General features: G+C 35.4%; 1 protein-coding gene across 3 annotated transcripts in view; it reads right to left on the bottom strand.

Annotated features, from left to right (window-relative positions):
- AKAP6 (A-kinase anchoring protein 6) overlaps positions 1 to 14,905 on the bottom strand; it is a 322,203-nt gene that overhangs the window by 92,517 nt on the left and 214,781 nt on the right. The gene's annotated exons all lie outside the window — the stretch shown is intronic.

The raw sequence follows: 14,905 nt of genomic DNA, 5'->3' as shown, positions 1-14,905 counted from the left end.
AATGCCTGCTTAACTATTTGGTACTATGGCAAGCAAATGTAACAAATGGAGGAAATTCTGTGTAAGGACTCTTGCATTTTCTACTGCTGCAGGCAGGGAATTGAAGAGTTTGCTTGGTTGCTGACAGCACGACAGAGTTACCAGGCTGTGGAATGGCAGCTGTACAGAGACAAAAGAGAGAAAGTGCTGGAGAGAAGAACGGAAATGCGCAAAATCCAGACTAAAGAAAAATGCTGGCAAGTGAAGGGAAGTAGGCACTGAAGAGTGGCAGTGGAGAAGGTCCAAAAGAAGGTTCACATATCTTTTTAAGCATGTCATAAGTTATGCATAGTTGCTTATGCCTTTCTTTAGCATTGATGCTATTTTTATGAGTAAAAATACAGCTCATTTGAAAATTCCACTTCCTTTTCAAATTTATCTTTCTTACGCTTAAAAGCTTTATCTCCCAGTGGCTTTTTACACTGAAATTCATTTTGTTCGTCGGTAATTCCCAATGTTTTTGAGAAATTAAAGAAAAATAGCAAATATTCCAAGGATATAGTAGATAAAAATTCCAAGTAAGCCACTCAGGTCTTTTAGAGCATACATAAGTGAAATACAAGCTTTTCATACCTACACCAAAATAGTGGAAAATGAAACCAGGCAGGGTTACCAATGAAAGCATTAATTGCATATAAAACTAGATGGGTCTGGCCAGTTGTTCAGAGTAGGCTACTAAGGGTAGAAAGGGCTGCAAAACACACTACTTTCAGAAATTGTAAGTAAAACTGTTCATACAACTCAGAAATGAAAAAAAAAAGAAGCAATAAACACATCAACTTCCTGTTCCTCTCCTACCTCCAGTACATATTCCCACTAAGGTGATGAACAGTCTCTTTCCATACATTACAGGAACTCCTGATTGAATTTAATTTTTGGAAGGATTCTTCACCAGCCAGGTGAATCTTTCAGGTAAGTATTTTGTGCTGTTCACATAAGGCTATGAATTTTCTCTTTTAATTTATTTTTACCAGAAAGGACCTATTCAGTAGTTATTTTCATTTTAGCTATGCCCGACAACAATTTTTTTTTTGACTTTCCAAAGCAACTACCTTAACAAAAAAAATCTTCCATCTCCATTTTAAGCCTAGAATTGAAACCATCTGGAAAATTTTAAGCAAATAATGTCCCTCATTTTCAGGATGGACATGGAAATGGAGATAAGTGATTATACTTCTTGCTTTTTTTTCCCTATGATTTATTTTTCCTGTTCTTTCAAATATATACACAAAACAAAACCAAACACTTCCCCCCAAGTCATGCAAAAGCAGGAAAATCACATGCAGCCTAGACTCAGGAACACCTCATGTGTTAATTAAAACTTATCTCTAATTGATATGACATGTGCTATTTGAGAAATAGCATAACTATCCCAATACTTGAGATAATTCTGGGGAACATTTTCTAATTCCTATGCCTTCTATCCCCCCAGTTTCCTCTGCATCTTAAAAGAGAAAAGGGGAAAGAATAAGCAAGAATCTTTTCACAGATTTTTCAATCTCTTAACTTGACAACATGTTTGTAAATAGATAAAAACTTGAATAGATATGAAAAATAAGAGAAGCAAATGGAGGATAAAATAGAATAGTGGGAGAAAAAGAACAGGATGGAAAGAGAAAGTAAATATATGGAGAGAAATGAATGAGTATCCACTGCTCTTCACTGTTACGAGGTCATGTTGTACCAAGGATTTTGAACTCCATTAAAATCATACACTATGAATTCTCAATACAAGTTTTTCCCCAGTTCTCATACCTCAGAAATATTATCCCTCTATAAATCAACTATCTTTGTTTTTACACCCAACTGACATCTTCAACTATTGCAAATGCTTACAGCAACTCTGTGGCAGTGTACAGTTTCAGATGGATCTCCCTGATTTCTTTTCAGTATAAATTCATCCATCTAACTGCTGTGCTTAAGCATTTTTTCGTCCATTCTACTGATATCAACTGAAAATCCAGAGAGGCTTTGAAGAACTCAAGTAGCTATTGATCAGCTTAAGTCTCAAAAAGCATTCTACATTCTGCAGAAGCTGAAAAGACAAAAAGCACAATTTAGAAAATAGTGCATAGCATGTGTGTAATAAATATATTGCAGTTTATTTTCATCTTAAAATCTTTAGTGATAATGAAAGAACACTTCTGCAGTATGCTGGCACAATGCAGTAGCACCTTCTTTAATTGCTAACCAAAGACAGAATGGCTACTGTTACCGTCTAGTTTACTTTGAGAGTCCATTTTCAGACTGCCCTACAAGTGTTTTTGTGTGACTTAAGGAAACTCTGAAAACTCAAGTCTCTATCACAAACATGCTGCTATGGATTTGGATGTCTAGCATGCTAAGATATGCATCATTCCACATACACATATTAGAAATTGGAGAGAAGGCAATCATTCATTTACTCTTAATATCCTAAAGCAAAAGTGGGAGTGAGAACTGAGAGACTGACCATGCAGAAAAAAAAAAAAGAGAAGAAAAAAAGCAAAAAATGATGCATGGCTGTTTTGTACTTCATGGCTTCATGGTCTCATTTTAAGTGATTGTTTCTACAACAAAGACGTAATCACAAAGATGACAAGCTTTGTTTGGTAACACAAACTCTCTAACAGTCACTGTCCTACCAAGAAGGAATTAATTTACAATATTCAGTTGTAAATTAAACTAAGATATTTTCAATAATCAAATGTCACAATGCTGATATTTCTGAGCCTGGATAATCCTATTTCTGAACAAAACTAAGAAAAAAGAGTAGTGTCTGTGGGAAAACTGAAGATTTTCTACAATAGTGCCAAATATTCAGATTTAGTGATGGGTTAATAACAGTAAATATTTTCAAGACTATCTTCAAGGGGCTCATTTTTTAAAATGCAAGAGCTTATAAATAAACTGAGGGAGCCTATTCCTTAGGACTGGCTTTGCATGACAACACAGAACGTCCTTTACTATACAGATCACTACATAACACAAAGTGGTAATCAGAGACAATACCAATCAATGAAAATACATTGTATTTCTTGTTAGACCTACATGTTAGAATGACCTTATTCTGAAGTGGAGAAAGACAAGACATGGGATAATGGCTCTTAATGTGAGAGGAAGGGGATTGAAACGTTACATATAGAGTGTCAAATGAGAGACTTAAAACTTACACCAATGTAAATTGGAGATAAGAACTCAGTGTAGTGGTGATGCGCTGAAAACCATTTTTATATGGAAGTGTGCTAGAATAAGTATCTCTGAATTGGTCTGATATTTTCAAACACTATTTCATAGGGATCACAAGTCTTCTATTATTAACTATGTTGTTGCATGCAAACTATTTTGTGTTATACAGTATACTATATGCAGTTGATTTTGCATTAGGAAGTTATCCTATCTTGCATTATCCCTTCTCTACAATGCTTTCAAAAAGCTGTATCATTCGTACACTAGACAGTATTACTATAGAATTACATATATATACAGACAATTTAATTCCTCTGCCATTAGTTGAACTTAAGATAGATAAAAATACTTTCTTTTAAAGCACAAGTTCCATCTTTCACCAAAAAGTGAGGTGGTCAGATGGCATTCTGCAGCATGTAGACTTAGAATGTTCATCTATATGTATGTTTTATAGAAATAAACTCAGATGCATCTGTCTAAAAGGATGCACATCCCAGCTCAACACACTTCATATTCTTGTAATTTATATCCACACATAGAATTGGGATTAACTCCTAACAGGAAATAAGTTGATTACAGTAGCACTTATGTGGTCATATCTGTGCATTCAAGAACTTTTTTTTTCCTGTTTTCTGTCACAGTATTCTGGCTGTATGTCCACATTATAAATTTATGGACAAGCTATAGTTACAGAACATGAAACAGACTGTCTCCAACGCAGCTACTGAATAAAATGACATTGAATACACAGCACAAAGTATCTCTCATGGAGATGTAGCTGACAGAAAGAGTTCTCAGCAAGAATTTTACCAAAGACTGTACATATTTGATCATCCACCACTCCATCCACACAGTCAGACAGCAAAATCTTCCATTGCTGAAAACACTAAGGGTAGAAACAGGACTTCCAAGAAGTCACCTATGTATTTAAACTGGCATTGTGTAACAAATATCTGTTGATCAGGTTTTTTTCACTTTTATTTTTCTTCATTTCTTCCTCTGCAAAATTTAAACAGAGATCTTGCTGCAGTTAACTTCTTTCTTAGTGTGTTACCCTTTCTGCTTTTGGTTCCCCTACCTTTCACATCCTTCATTTGCTCTCTCTCTTCAGGACTGAAATCAGATTAAAAAATAATCCTATATTGTAGAATGTGTTTATGAAAGCTGAACATCTGATGGTCCTATTACAAAGGACATGTTGTGTTTTGATCATGCAAGAAATTAATTATGTTAATCAGGGCAGGCCTGTTACCAGTTAAAAATCTTAGCAAAGTGTATTTATCATCATAAATCTCAGAAATGCTTTATATCAGTAATAATTTTATCACTATATTTTTCAGTGTACTAAAACTAAAATCATAACAATGTGAAACCTCTGCATAGAAAAAAAACACAAAAATTACAAGGCAACAGCAATCTTACTTATCAAGGTACCTAAACTCCTTGTGGAGTTTAAACATCAGCAGTAACATTACTGTAAATTTTATGCCTGTCCACAGGAGGTGTAAGATGAAATTTTAGAATAGGGTTGTGTTACAGCAAGACAGGACTACCTTCTCAGCCAGCTCCCAAAGTCATCAGAAATAACATCAAGGAACAAAAAGGCAGCAATACATTTTTGTTGCAGGGTTTCCCTTGCCTTTCAGAAACACAGAGGTTTTTTTGCTCTTTTATTATAAAGGGTAAGAACATGACCTGTGACTTCAGGACTGTGGAGTGCAAACTCAAATCAGTAAAGTGGCCTCAGCAGCACTGTCTGACCAAATCCACGGAGGTGTCCAGATCATGCTGTTAATTTCAAATCTGGACCTCTGGTGTCTAATTCCTGACTGCCCCCTGCCTTTGGTTCTGTTCAGTGTAAAATTAAATACTCTACAGGAGTGTGGCATGTCTTGTGCATCAAACAGATCTCAGCTGTTAATCCAGAGTAGTTCCTTTTATCACAAATACCAAAAAGCATTAAAGGAAAGTATGAAAGGAATAATCTCTCCTGAGACTTCCAGGACTGTGAATAGTTTCTGACAATAGCATCCCAAAATTGTGAATAAAAAAAATCATAGTAAGAATGAAAATTGAACAATAGACAGTATCTTTTGGTACTTTTTTTTTTTGTTTTGCAGGTCTGCATCTTGAGGATACAAAAGGGGTTTGCAAAAGTCAGGGACCAGGTGGAGAATAGGTTTGCTCTGACAAGGAAGCTTACACAGAGAAGGTTGGGATGACAGAATAGTTCTTCCTAAGAACCAGCAGGACACAAATTAACAAAGATTCAGATCCATCTGAACACATCAATACAATGGTTAGAGTACATTTCATCAAAACTGCCACATGCCTTCCAGCCTTCTTCACTGACACCACTCAGAATGCCACTGGAAGCCCCCAGCAGTCCCAGTCCTACAAACCCTGTCAAAGTTATCCTATTAAAATAACAATTTATCAATACAACCTTCTGCGTTTTCTTTTTTTTCCAGCCCAGTAAGCCAACAGTTTGCAAGGGGGAGGTCAGAACACAGAAATGCTATGTTTAATATCAAAGACCCCCAAGCAGTCAGGAAGTAGAAAGACTAATCAGACACTGGAATTCTTTCCTCAACGTGCTAAAATTGCAAACTTTATCTTATTTAATTAAAACCTCAATTACTTGTACAGTCCTACCATTCTCTCTGTTAGCACCTTTAGAACAACAAAGTGGCTTAAAAAGAGACTATGAAGAATTTGCACTGATATTTCTAACGCTTCCATAATGGGTTGAGTAGCAAACCACATGTACGGGCCACGCATCTAACTAGATCAGTAGGTGTGGGCATTCAAAAGGCAACTCTTAAGGTTAAAGGCACAGAAGTTCAAAATTCCAGACAGTGAACACATGCAGAAGAAACTCCAGAGTGATCATGCATCTTCCTCTGCCCCCAGCCTTGCAGCGGTGGGCACGGTCATTTCTAAAATGACTGAGGAAAGGTTCCTGTGGAACCAAATCCTCCTAGAGAAAGAACAGCCAGCCTACCACAGGAAGGCATGACTGAGCTCGTATCAGAAACGTTATGGTCTTTTTCTTGAATTTTTTTCCTCAGAGTTCTACTTTGTGCATATTTTGGAGGAATCTTTTCTCTCTGCTGGAAGCTTCACTGACTTATAGTGAAGAGAATCCCTATGAATAATTTGTAGAAAGTGGCTTCCAAGTTATTTGAAATTCCTGTTTAAAAAAACCACCTATTTTGAAGTAAATATAAGGTAATTATTTACTTCTTTAAACTTACAGTGCATAAATCTGATGTTACTTTTACATTAAACATAGACTTTCAATTACAAGGGCTGCTCCAAAAGTAATGCCTTCTGTTTTATTATGTTGCCCCACGACGTCAGAGGTGGATAATGTTGGCATGGCAGTAGAGGTTGAACCCTCCCACTAACATTTTGATACATTCTGTTGCTGTGCAACAGACGACAGCAGAGGGGTAGTCTGACAAAGTGGCTCTGACATGGAAGTGTGTATGAAGCAGAGGTGTATAACTGAATTTCTCCATGAAGAAAAAAATGGCAACTGGTGACATTCATCAACACTTGCTGAACATTTATGGAGACCAAACAGTTGGTGTAAGCACACAGAGGCAGTGGCTGGTGTGTTTCAGCAGTGGCAACAGTGACAGTGGTTCACTGCTGCTGGGGCAGATTTCTATGAGCGTGGCATGAAGGCTTTTGTTCGTTGCCGGCAAAAATGCATAGCTAATAGTGGTGACTGTATTGAAAAAATAGCGTTTTGTAGATGAGAACTTGCTCTATCACATAGTGCTGTTGTGCTCTTTGTATCTGTAGTAGTTTCTATGGAAATAAATAGGAGGCATTACTTTTGAAGCAAACTGTGCACAGTTACCATACTGTTATATCATTCCTGTTTTATGTTTTGACATTTGTTAATGAACTGAGATTTTTGCACATTTCTGTTTCTCATCATGCTGAAAGAAACCTACATAAAATGCAGTAACGAGTAGAAAAATGATGCCGTAGTAGAGAAAAGATATGAAATGTTATACTGCATAATTTGTTAGCATGTTACATGGTAACAAAATTACTTTAAGTACTGCCTTAACATTTTGAAATTTTTTCAAGTAGTTGTACTTTAAACTTTCACATGCTTGACAAATGTTTCATATTTATTACATTAATTACAAAGATTTCTTTTAACAACTTGTTCCACTATTTCCTGTACATAGTGACCCACAAAATTGAAGAAATGTCAAGCTAAAGTCTATCTTTCTCCTTTTGATTCAAGATTTGAAGTCAAACATTTTCAAGTCCAAACACATACATAGACTGTACCTTGAAGATGGTCACTGAACATCCATCTGACTTGTTCTGAAATTGAAGGGGATTCTCACCACGCCTAGGATATACACCTATTTAGTGTTTTATTATCCCTAGGGAGGGAATGTTTTCTAACTATAAAAAAATATATATTATAACATCACTTTCCCTCCTCCTACTGGGAGAAATAATATTTTTTCTGAATTTTTATGCATTCAGCTACTAACAATGAAAAATCGTGCAGACACAAAAACAGGACTTTCTTTTCCCTTCAAGATCAAGAAAGAACACACTATGAAAGTGGATAAAATCTACCTACTTAATTAATGTAGGTAACAAAAAACTGTGAAATGCAGGCTTAATACTTTCCTCTGGTGGTTTGTTGGTTTTTGTTTGTTTGTTTTTTTTAAGGAAAGTTCAAAACTGAAAATTTGCAAAATAATTTGAGAAAGTTAAAAAAAATAGTAGAAAAGACTGGAAGTTACTGTAGCAACAGCAAAATATATAGCTTAACGTATTGATTCATACAGTTACCTTGCCATGTACAAAAAGCAAACAGGCTGCTGCTCCTTTGAGCTTATTTATGATCCTTAGATGAGAAGCCTCTGGAAGCACCTGACACCTACTGAAGTAGAAGGAACTGTAAAAAGATAACTATTTTAAATGTAAAATATTTGTATTGCTGAGAGGTCAGCGTTGCAACTACTGACTACATTGCAATTTGCATACTATTAAAGCATTACCCATAATGTTTATAAAATTTAATTTTAAAGCTATGTTGTTAAAGATGTTTGCGGAATTGCAAGCATCTGGGATGTTTGGGAAATTTGTTAACACTTTGATAGTTACAGTATTCTACCCCCATTTTGCTTTCTCTGTAACACTCCCCACAATCCACACGCGCACATCCTATTCTCCCACTTTATGAGAATGAATCTCATTTTAGTGCAAGCTGAGATACTTTTCTTTTAAAGAATACTGCAACAGTATATTAATGAAGTTAACTGGCCCTTTTATTTTCAATATTTTTAAGTTTGTTAAAAATGACACTAACTTATTTACTTTTGCTTTGGTCTGAGATCCAGTAGATTAGAGGTGATGGTTATGATTTTTTTATTTCACTCCAGTACAGACTTTCTCATTAAATCAGTGAGCTCAGTAATCACAGTCATCAAGTTGGTGTTTCAGTGCTGCATTCGCATTCTTCTTCCCTGGAATTCCCCCCTTCTTTCCCCACTCCCTCCCCCAAGATCTGATTTACTCCCTGGCAGAAAATGCAAACTTAAAGATGTGTAATGTGAAGATACGATCTTTGCTTCCTTTGCCCTGCCAGACTAGGTCTTCACTCTAAAATGCACTTACTCTGGGAAGTACTAATATTAACTCAGTTACTGTAGCAAATGAACCACAGCTTGCCTTTGAAGTTTATTGAAAAGTTGTCTAGATGATAACAGAAAGGATGGAGTAAAGCAGGAACAAGAGGAATTGCTTTACATACTAATAACAACAATTTAGTTATCAAAACAGTACAGAACAAGCACGCCTTTATACAATTCTCTAAGAAATTTAGCTTCCTAGGGTTCTAATAGGCTTTTCCTGTGGTTCAGGAATGCATGGTAGCACTCAGCCCAGTGCCTGTATCCTTATTTCAAAGAGAATCATTCAAACCGACATCTACCCTGTCAAGAATCTTGACTTTGAGCTGCTAATGTGGAATAAAAATCAATATAAATTTTGATCATTTGATGAATATTTACTTCTTTCCTTGGAGCTCAGGGATTTAGAATTGAAAACTGCTGAATCAAGTCATTTTATTTTTTTGTGTGTGTTTGTGCCAACACCAATTTACTACCCTCCTGAAAGTTCCCGAACAAGATGTCTCATGTGGCATGCATGTTGGTTTTTTCTGTCAATCATAACTGTGCCAGTAGGGAACCATAAACATTTTCCTTTCATACTCTTAGTTCTCCAAAAAGAAGTATTTTGATTACTTTGCTGGAAAAGGTAAACTTGTCTTATTTAGACATACTGTAGAATGCCTAAGTCAGACTTTCTAGGATGGCTGCTGCACCTAATCTGATACTATCTATTAAATATTTTGTTTCCAGTATCAGATGCTTCCTACAAAGAAACAGTTTACATAAAGGAATCACTGCAAACAAAGCTTAGTAACACAAAACAGAGATCTATATCGACATTATCAGTTTTTCTATATATTTTCTGTAAAACAGCATGGAAATTCTGAGAAGTACAATTTGCACCAAATGTTTGTGAAAATGAAGATAGCAGGAGATAAATAGATCCCACAAGTTAGCAATTAAGATGCAACTCTAGCTTGTATTTAATCTTAAAAAGAAATGTACCTTCAATCTTAATAAAATGAGCTTCTAAAAAAATGTATATTTCAAGCTCCTATGTTTCCATAGTGATTATGAGGTGGGGGAGGGGGGCAGCAGCAGCAGAGGAAAAAGGATAAATGATGCATCTAAATTTGAGAAAAACCTAGATTAGTTTAAGAACTGTAAATGCAAGCTATTTTCATCTTGCAAACTTTTTTGTATGTGACTCAGTGGCAGACGGGTTTTATCTTAAGGAGCAATTTTGTTGATCTCTTATAAATTAAATAAAAGTGGCAGCAGCTGTCTTTCAGAAGGTTGATATAGGCTTGTATAGTCATATGATATTATGTAGACAGATGTTTTAAATAAAATAAAATATTTAGATTGCTAGATACCTTGCTAGATACAAAGACAATTATAGGATGTCTTCGTTAAATTAAATTTCTCATTCTTCTGAGAATGAAAAAAAAAGAATTGTCCTGGAAACTGTACCAACAGGAAATGATCCTATATCTAAAACAGCTGGAGACTGTAACGAATATAAATTTACTTGAAAATAAAAATGCAGCATGCCTCTAGAGACAGGCAGCAACATGCAGTAAAAACAGATGTGATATAAAATTATTTTTTAAAACTTCAGTTTATGTATACATACAAAATATTAAGACATGATCCACTCATGTAGAGGGTCTGTTCAGGGCTAAGAGAAAGTAAGGGAACAATTAAAGCCCTAAATATAACAACAGTGACATCTCTTCTCTTAGAATAAAGATGTGTGTTTTTTTTAAATTGTTAAATGCCGCCTTTTACAAAAACATATTAGACACATTACTTTGACAAGGATTCTAATATGATAACACTTTATTACATTACCAAGACAAAATTTAGTGGCAACCTTCTATCTCAGCACTATAAGGTAAACTTTGATTTACATCTACCTTACCTGTGTCAAACTTCCAAAAATAACTTTAGAAGAAATGCCAATATCCAGTAGTGAAATACTTTAGATATTCTATCTAAGAAAGCTTTCCATAATAAAAAAACCAGCATTTTGGTAGAGTGAAGACTGCATAACCGAGTCTTATGATGCAGGAGACTTATGAACTCTTAAAAGAGACCTCACATTTTAGCCTACATTTATGTAATGCATCTCAGCCAATTTGCTTCTGCCATTTTTGTTGAAAACATTACAGAATAACAGACTGCATCCAATTCCATGCAGTTAGTTGTTTTACTCTCCTCAAGCCATCCATTACAAACTCACCATGACTCTGGGCCCAAACCTGCTCTGCTTATTCAGGCATAGTCTGAATGTCCTGACTTACTTATAAAGCAAACATTAAGGGAGTACCTGCACCAAAACATATGAGTAAGCACTTCACATCAGTACCTTTCATATCACCATTGATACTAATCTATCCCAGTTTGCATAACCTCCTTTTTCATGATAAAATGATACTACAGAACCACATTGTTTGGGATGCTTTATTATGTAATATTACTTTGTAATTTTAACAAAGTTTTTCCCCTCTCTCATATATAATAAAAATACCCCTACTAAAAAAAAAAAAAAAAACAAGATAGTGAAGCTACTATGTAACAGTATGCAACAAGCAAGGTAAATGGCGTTAAAGATTCCTTTCAGAAAGATTCAAGTTGGATTGCTTTCATTTTTTCCCCAATAGCCTTAATTGGCTTAGTGCCTTTGGGCCAACTAATACCCAGAGAGGCCTAAACTCAGAAAATCTTGTAAATACAATGATTTCAACAGATTTTCAAAGACTTGACCATTACATAAGATACTGCTGGTTTAGCACTGTACTATTTCTCACTTAGAACGTAGATAAAATTATGAACTTAGAAGGTTTAATTTTACAATGTTCAGGGCTAACAACAGTCCAATAAGCAAAAAATACTGGATATTTTTATTTTCATTTAGATAGAAATTTAAGTGTATAAGAAAAATGTTTTAATTTCAAAAGGAAAAGGAGTTGGGTCTGAAGCAGACTGAGAATTGCAAAATCACATCTTTCAAGATGCAAAGATGCAAATATGACATATGTATGTAATAAATGACTGTATAATTGCATAGTGTAGTATTTTTTCTTCAGATAATATTAGGAAGTATAACTGAGATGATAATAACACATCACAGTATAAAGTGGAATCCTGGGCATTCAAATTCTGATCAATGCTGATCTGTTTCCAGCAGCAAAATATGCTATTTCTAAACCATCGAATGACCTTACAACATGATGTGGGTTAAAGTCTCCTTAGAAGTTAAAGGAGCAACAAAAATCTTTATGTTTCGATTAATCCAGAACTATGAGAAGGAATATAATGAACAGTCAAAGGTCATTACAATATTTTAAAACAAAGTTTTCAATACAATTTGGTAAAAGAGTTAATTCAAATTACACCAATTCTATGAAAACAGATTGATTAACTCTGGGAAGATTTTTTGCTTTTTCAGAGCATTAACTGAAGTGGAAGCACTAAGCATGTGTACTACAACAAAATATTACAGCTTTTATTAATAGACACAGTGAGTCCCTTATACAGGTAGTTGTCCCAGTGTAGTGGGATGGTCTAAGGCCTAACGACATTTTTCAGCAGGAATATACATAGATGCAGGTGAGAGGTCCTGATAATATAGCCCAGGCTAGCAGCTAAGTTTGTGTTCCAGATTCCCTTTGCCAAGCATGATTGAAAATCAACTCTGTTGTAGCCATTTCCACAGAAGCCACACAGAAACTACTCTTGGAGATGCTGCTGCATTACATGTATGAAAAAAATTTGGATCCTACCACAGAACCTCACATTCATTCTTCAACTGTGTGTACAAAGCAGCAAAAGTTAGCATGCTTTTGAGCTTAGTTTCATTATAACCGAATCATCAATATCTTACTGGAGCAGGTTTAGATCAGAAGTTCAGTCTGGAGCCATCAGCAATAATTACCACAGAAAGTCATATGGTTGTAGGACATTATGGCCTTGTTTATGGAGCTTAGGTAGGATCTCCAATCAGTATGATTGCATCTATTTCTAGTGCTTTGTTAATCGCTTCCTGAAGCTGCTCATTAAAAACTCCTATGCCAACACATAATGACGTGGTGGCTGAAACAGAGATTGGGAATACAATCACTTCTCTTGGCTTGGCTGAGAAGTAACATTGTTCCCTTTATCACAGATGCTGCTTTCCCATTTGAGAAAATGCCTTACCATGTCATGGAACAGTGGTCATTTATTTCAGAGGAACAAGCTGAATCTTCACCATTAAACACTGGATGTGAGCAAACAACACCCTACGTTTGTCTCCTTCAACACTAGCCTTGCAGTGAGACCCAACCACAGAAATTTCACTTCAGTGGCTGTTCTAAGAGAGATGTTATGACAGTCCCTGACAATAATTACTTGCCAATACCATAGTACTTACCTACCTACCAACTGTGAAAGCTCTCATAGCCAGAGTCAATAATTGAACCAATTCCACTGTGCTCATATGATTGGTGATATTATCCCTTTAAGTGTGTTATTTAAGTTTGCAATGCTGTTAATTGAAACCCTACTAGATGCAAATCAAAAGTTTCAGCCTTAATTGAGATATTTTGAAAATTGAACCCATTGCTTCAGGCAGGTGCTACATGAGATTCCATTAATATAGGTAATTAACATTAGCCTCTGCTTTAATTAACATGCACACTTTAATTAGTAAAGCATTAACCAACATTTAAAAATCTGATCTTCATGCATCACAAAAACTGCAAAGTTATGACTACGTTATGTTTTTTCCAAGACTATAAATCATACAAACATATTTTTTTCTTTAAATACATCACAATGCATTAAAAGGAAAAAAGGTACATATAAAAGTTACCTATTTTATTTAAAATGATGGAAAAGATTTCTTATGAATATGGAAAAAAAGAAAAAGCTCACATAATACTTCAAAATTTGTCTAAAATGTGTACATATGTATATTATGTGCTTGTGCGTGAGTACATCTAAATGGTTGCTTTATGAATGAAAATAGTTCAGTTATAATCAGATCCATTGCTCAGGATAGCTTTTTTCAGAGCTGGCATTTTAAAAATAAGCGCCCTATCATAAGTTCTAACTTTGCTTGCTTTATTTAGCACATAACATTTTAACATCATGCTGCTCCCCACAGCAAGTAAGCCACGGATCTGCAGACATGAGCTGAATGTCTTCTCGAGTTCGCACAGACCCTAAGACATACTCAAGAACTAGCCTGATCCTCTGAAACTTATTGTTCTACAATATCCAGCAGTGTTCTACTTGTTCTACTATGCCCAGCAGTGGGATTTGTGAGTTCAAGTCACCAGGGAGCTGTAGTGAAATAACTAGGTTAGGTCAACATCAGCCTTCCTGCCTGGCAGGTGCCAGTTGTAGGTGTTCAAGCTGATGTCCTTCTAGAGCTTCTACAAGTGCAATTACACTCAAGCTTTCAAACCAAACATGGGAGTCTCTCTCTGACACAGACTATGTCTTTATTACTCTGGTTATTTAACTATCCACCTGAATTTAAAATTCTTATTTAGAAGTATAGCATGTTCCCAGACACATCTAGCATACAGAACTCTGCACATGCTTGTGAGATTAAATGGTGCAGAGCTCCAGTTTCAAAATCCCTCATTAAATAAAATTTAACCTCAATATCTTTCAAAATACATTTCCAAACAATGCAAAGATACTTTCATCTTCCTAATCCTTCCCTTCTGTTATGAATTACCAACCTGATCCTGACAGCTTTTCTTTAAATATGTTAAGTTCCGTTTCTATAGCCTCATTATTACCATAAAGAAGATTTCTTAACCACTCATTTTTAGATTTCCTGTGTTTCATTGTCAATACGTAGAGGTGGAACATGTATTAATTACTGTTCCACAATACTCATAATAAGATGTTGAATGTGATGGCTTGAATAATACAATCAGCTGAAATCTAGTTCTGTTTCCACAGTTTTTCCACGTTCCAAACCTCCACTGCATTTGGCAGCGGAAGAATGGACAATCTTAAAGGAGTATATACTGTAT

The sequence above is a fragment of the Numida meleagris genome, chromosome 6 (genome assembly GCF_002078875.1).
Source record: "Numida meleagris isolate 19003 breed g44 Domestic line chromosome 6, NumMel1.0, whole genome shotgun sequence".
In the NCBI taxonomy this organism is placed as follows: Eukaryota; Metazoa; Chordata; class Aves; order Galliformes; family Numididae; genus Numida; species Numida meleagris.
The sequence above is the reverse complement of the archived record's forward strand: the minus strand, read 5'-3'. Positions and strand labels throughout refer to the sequence as shown.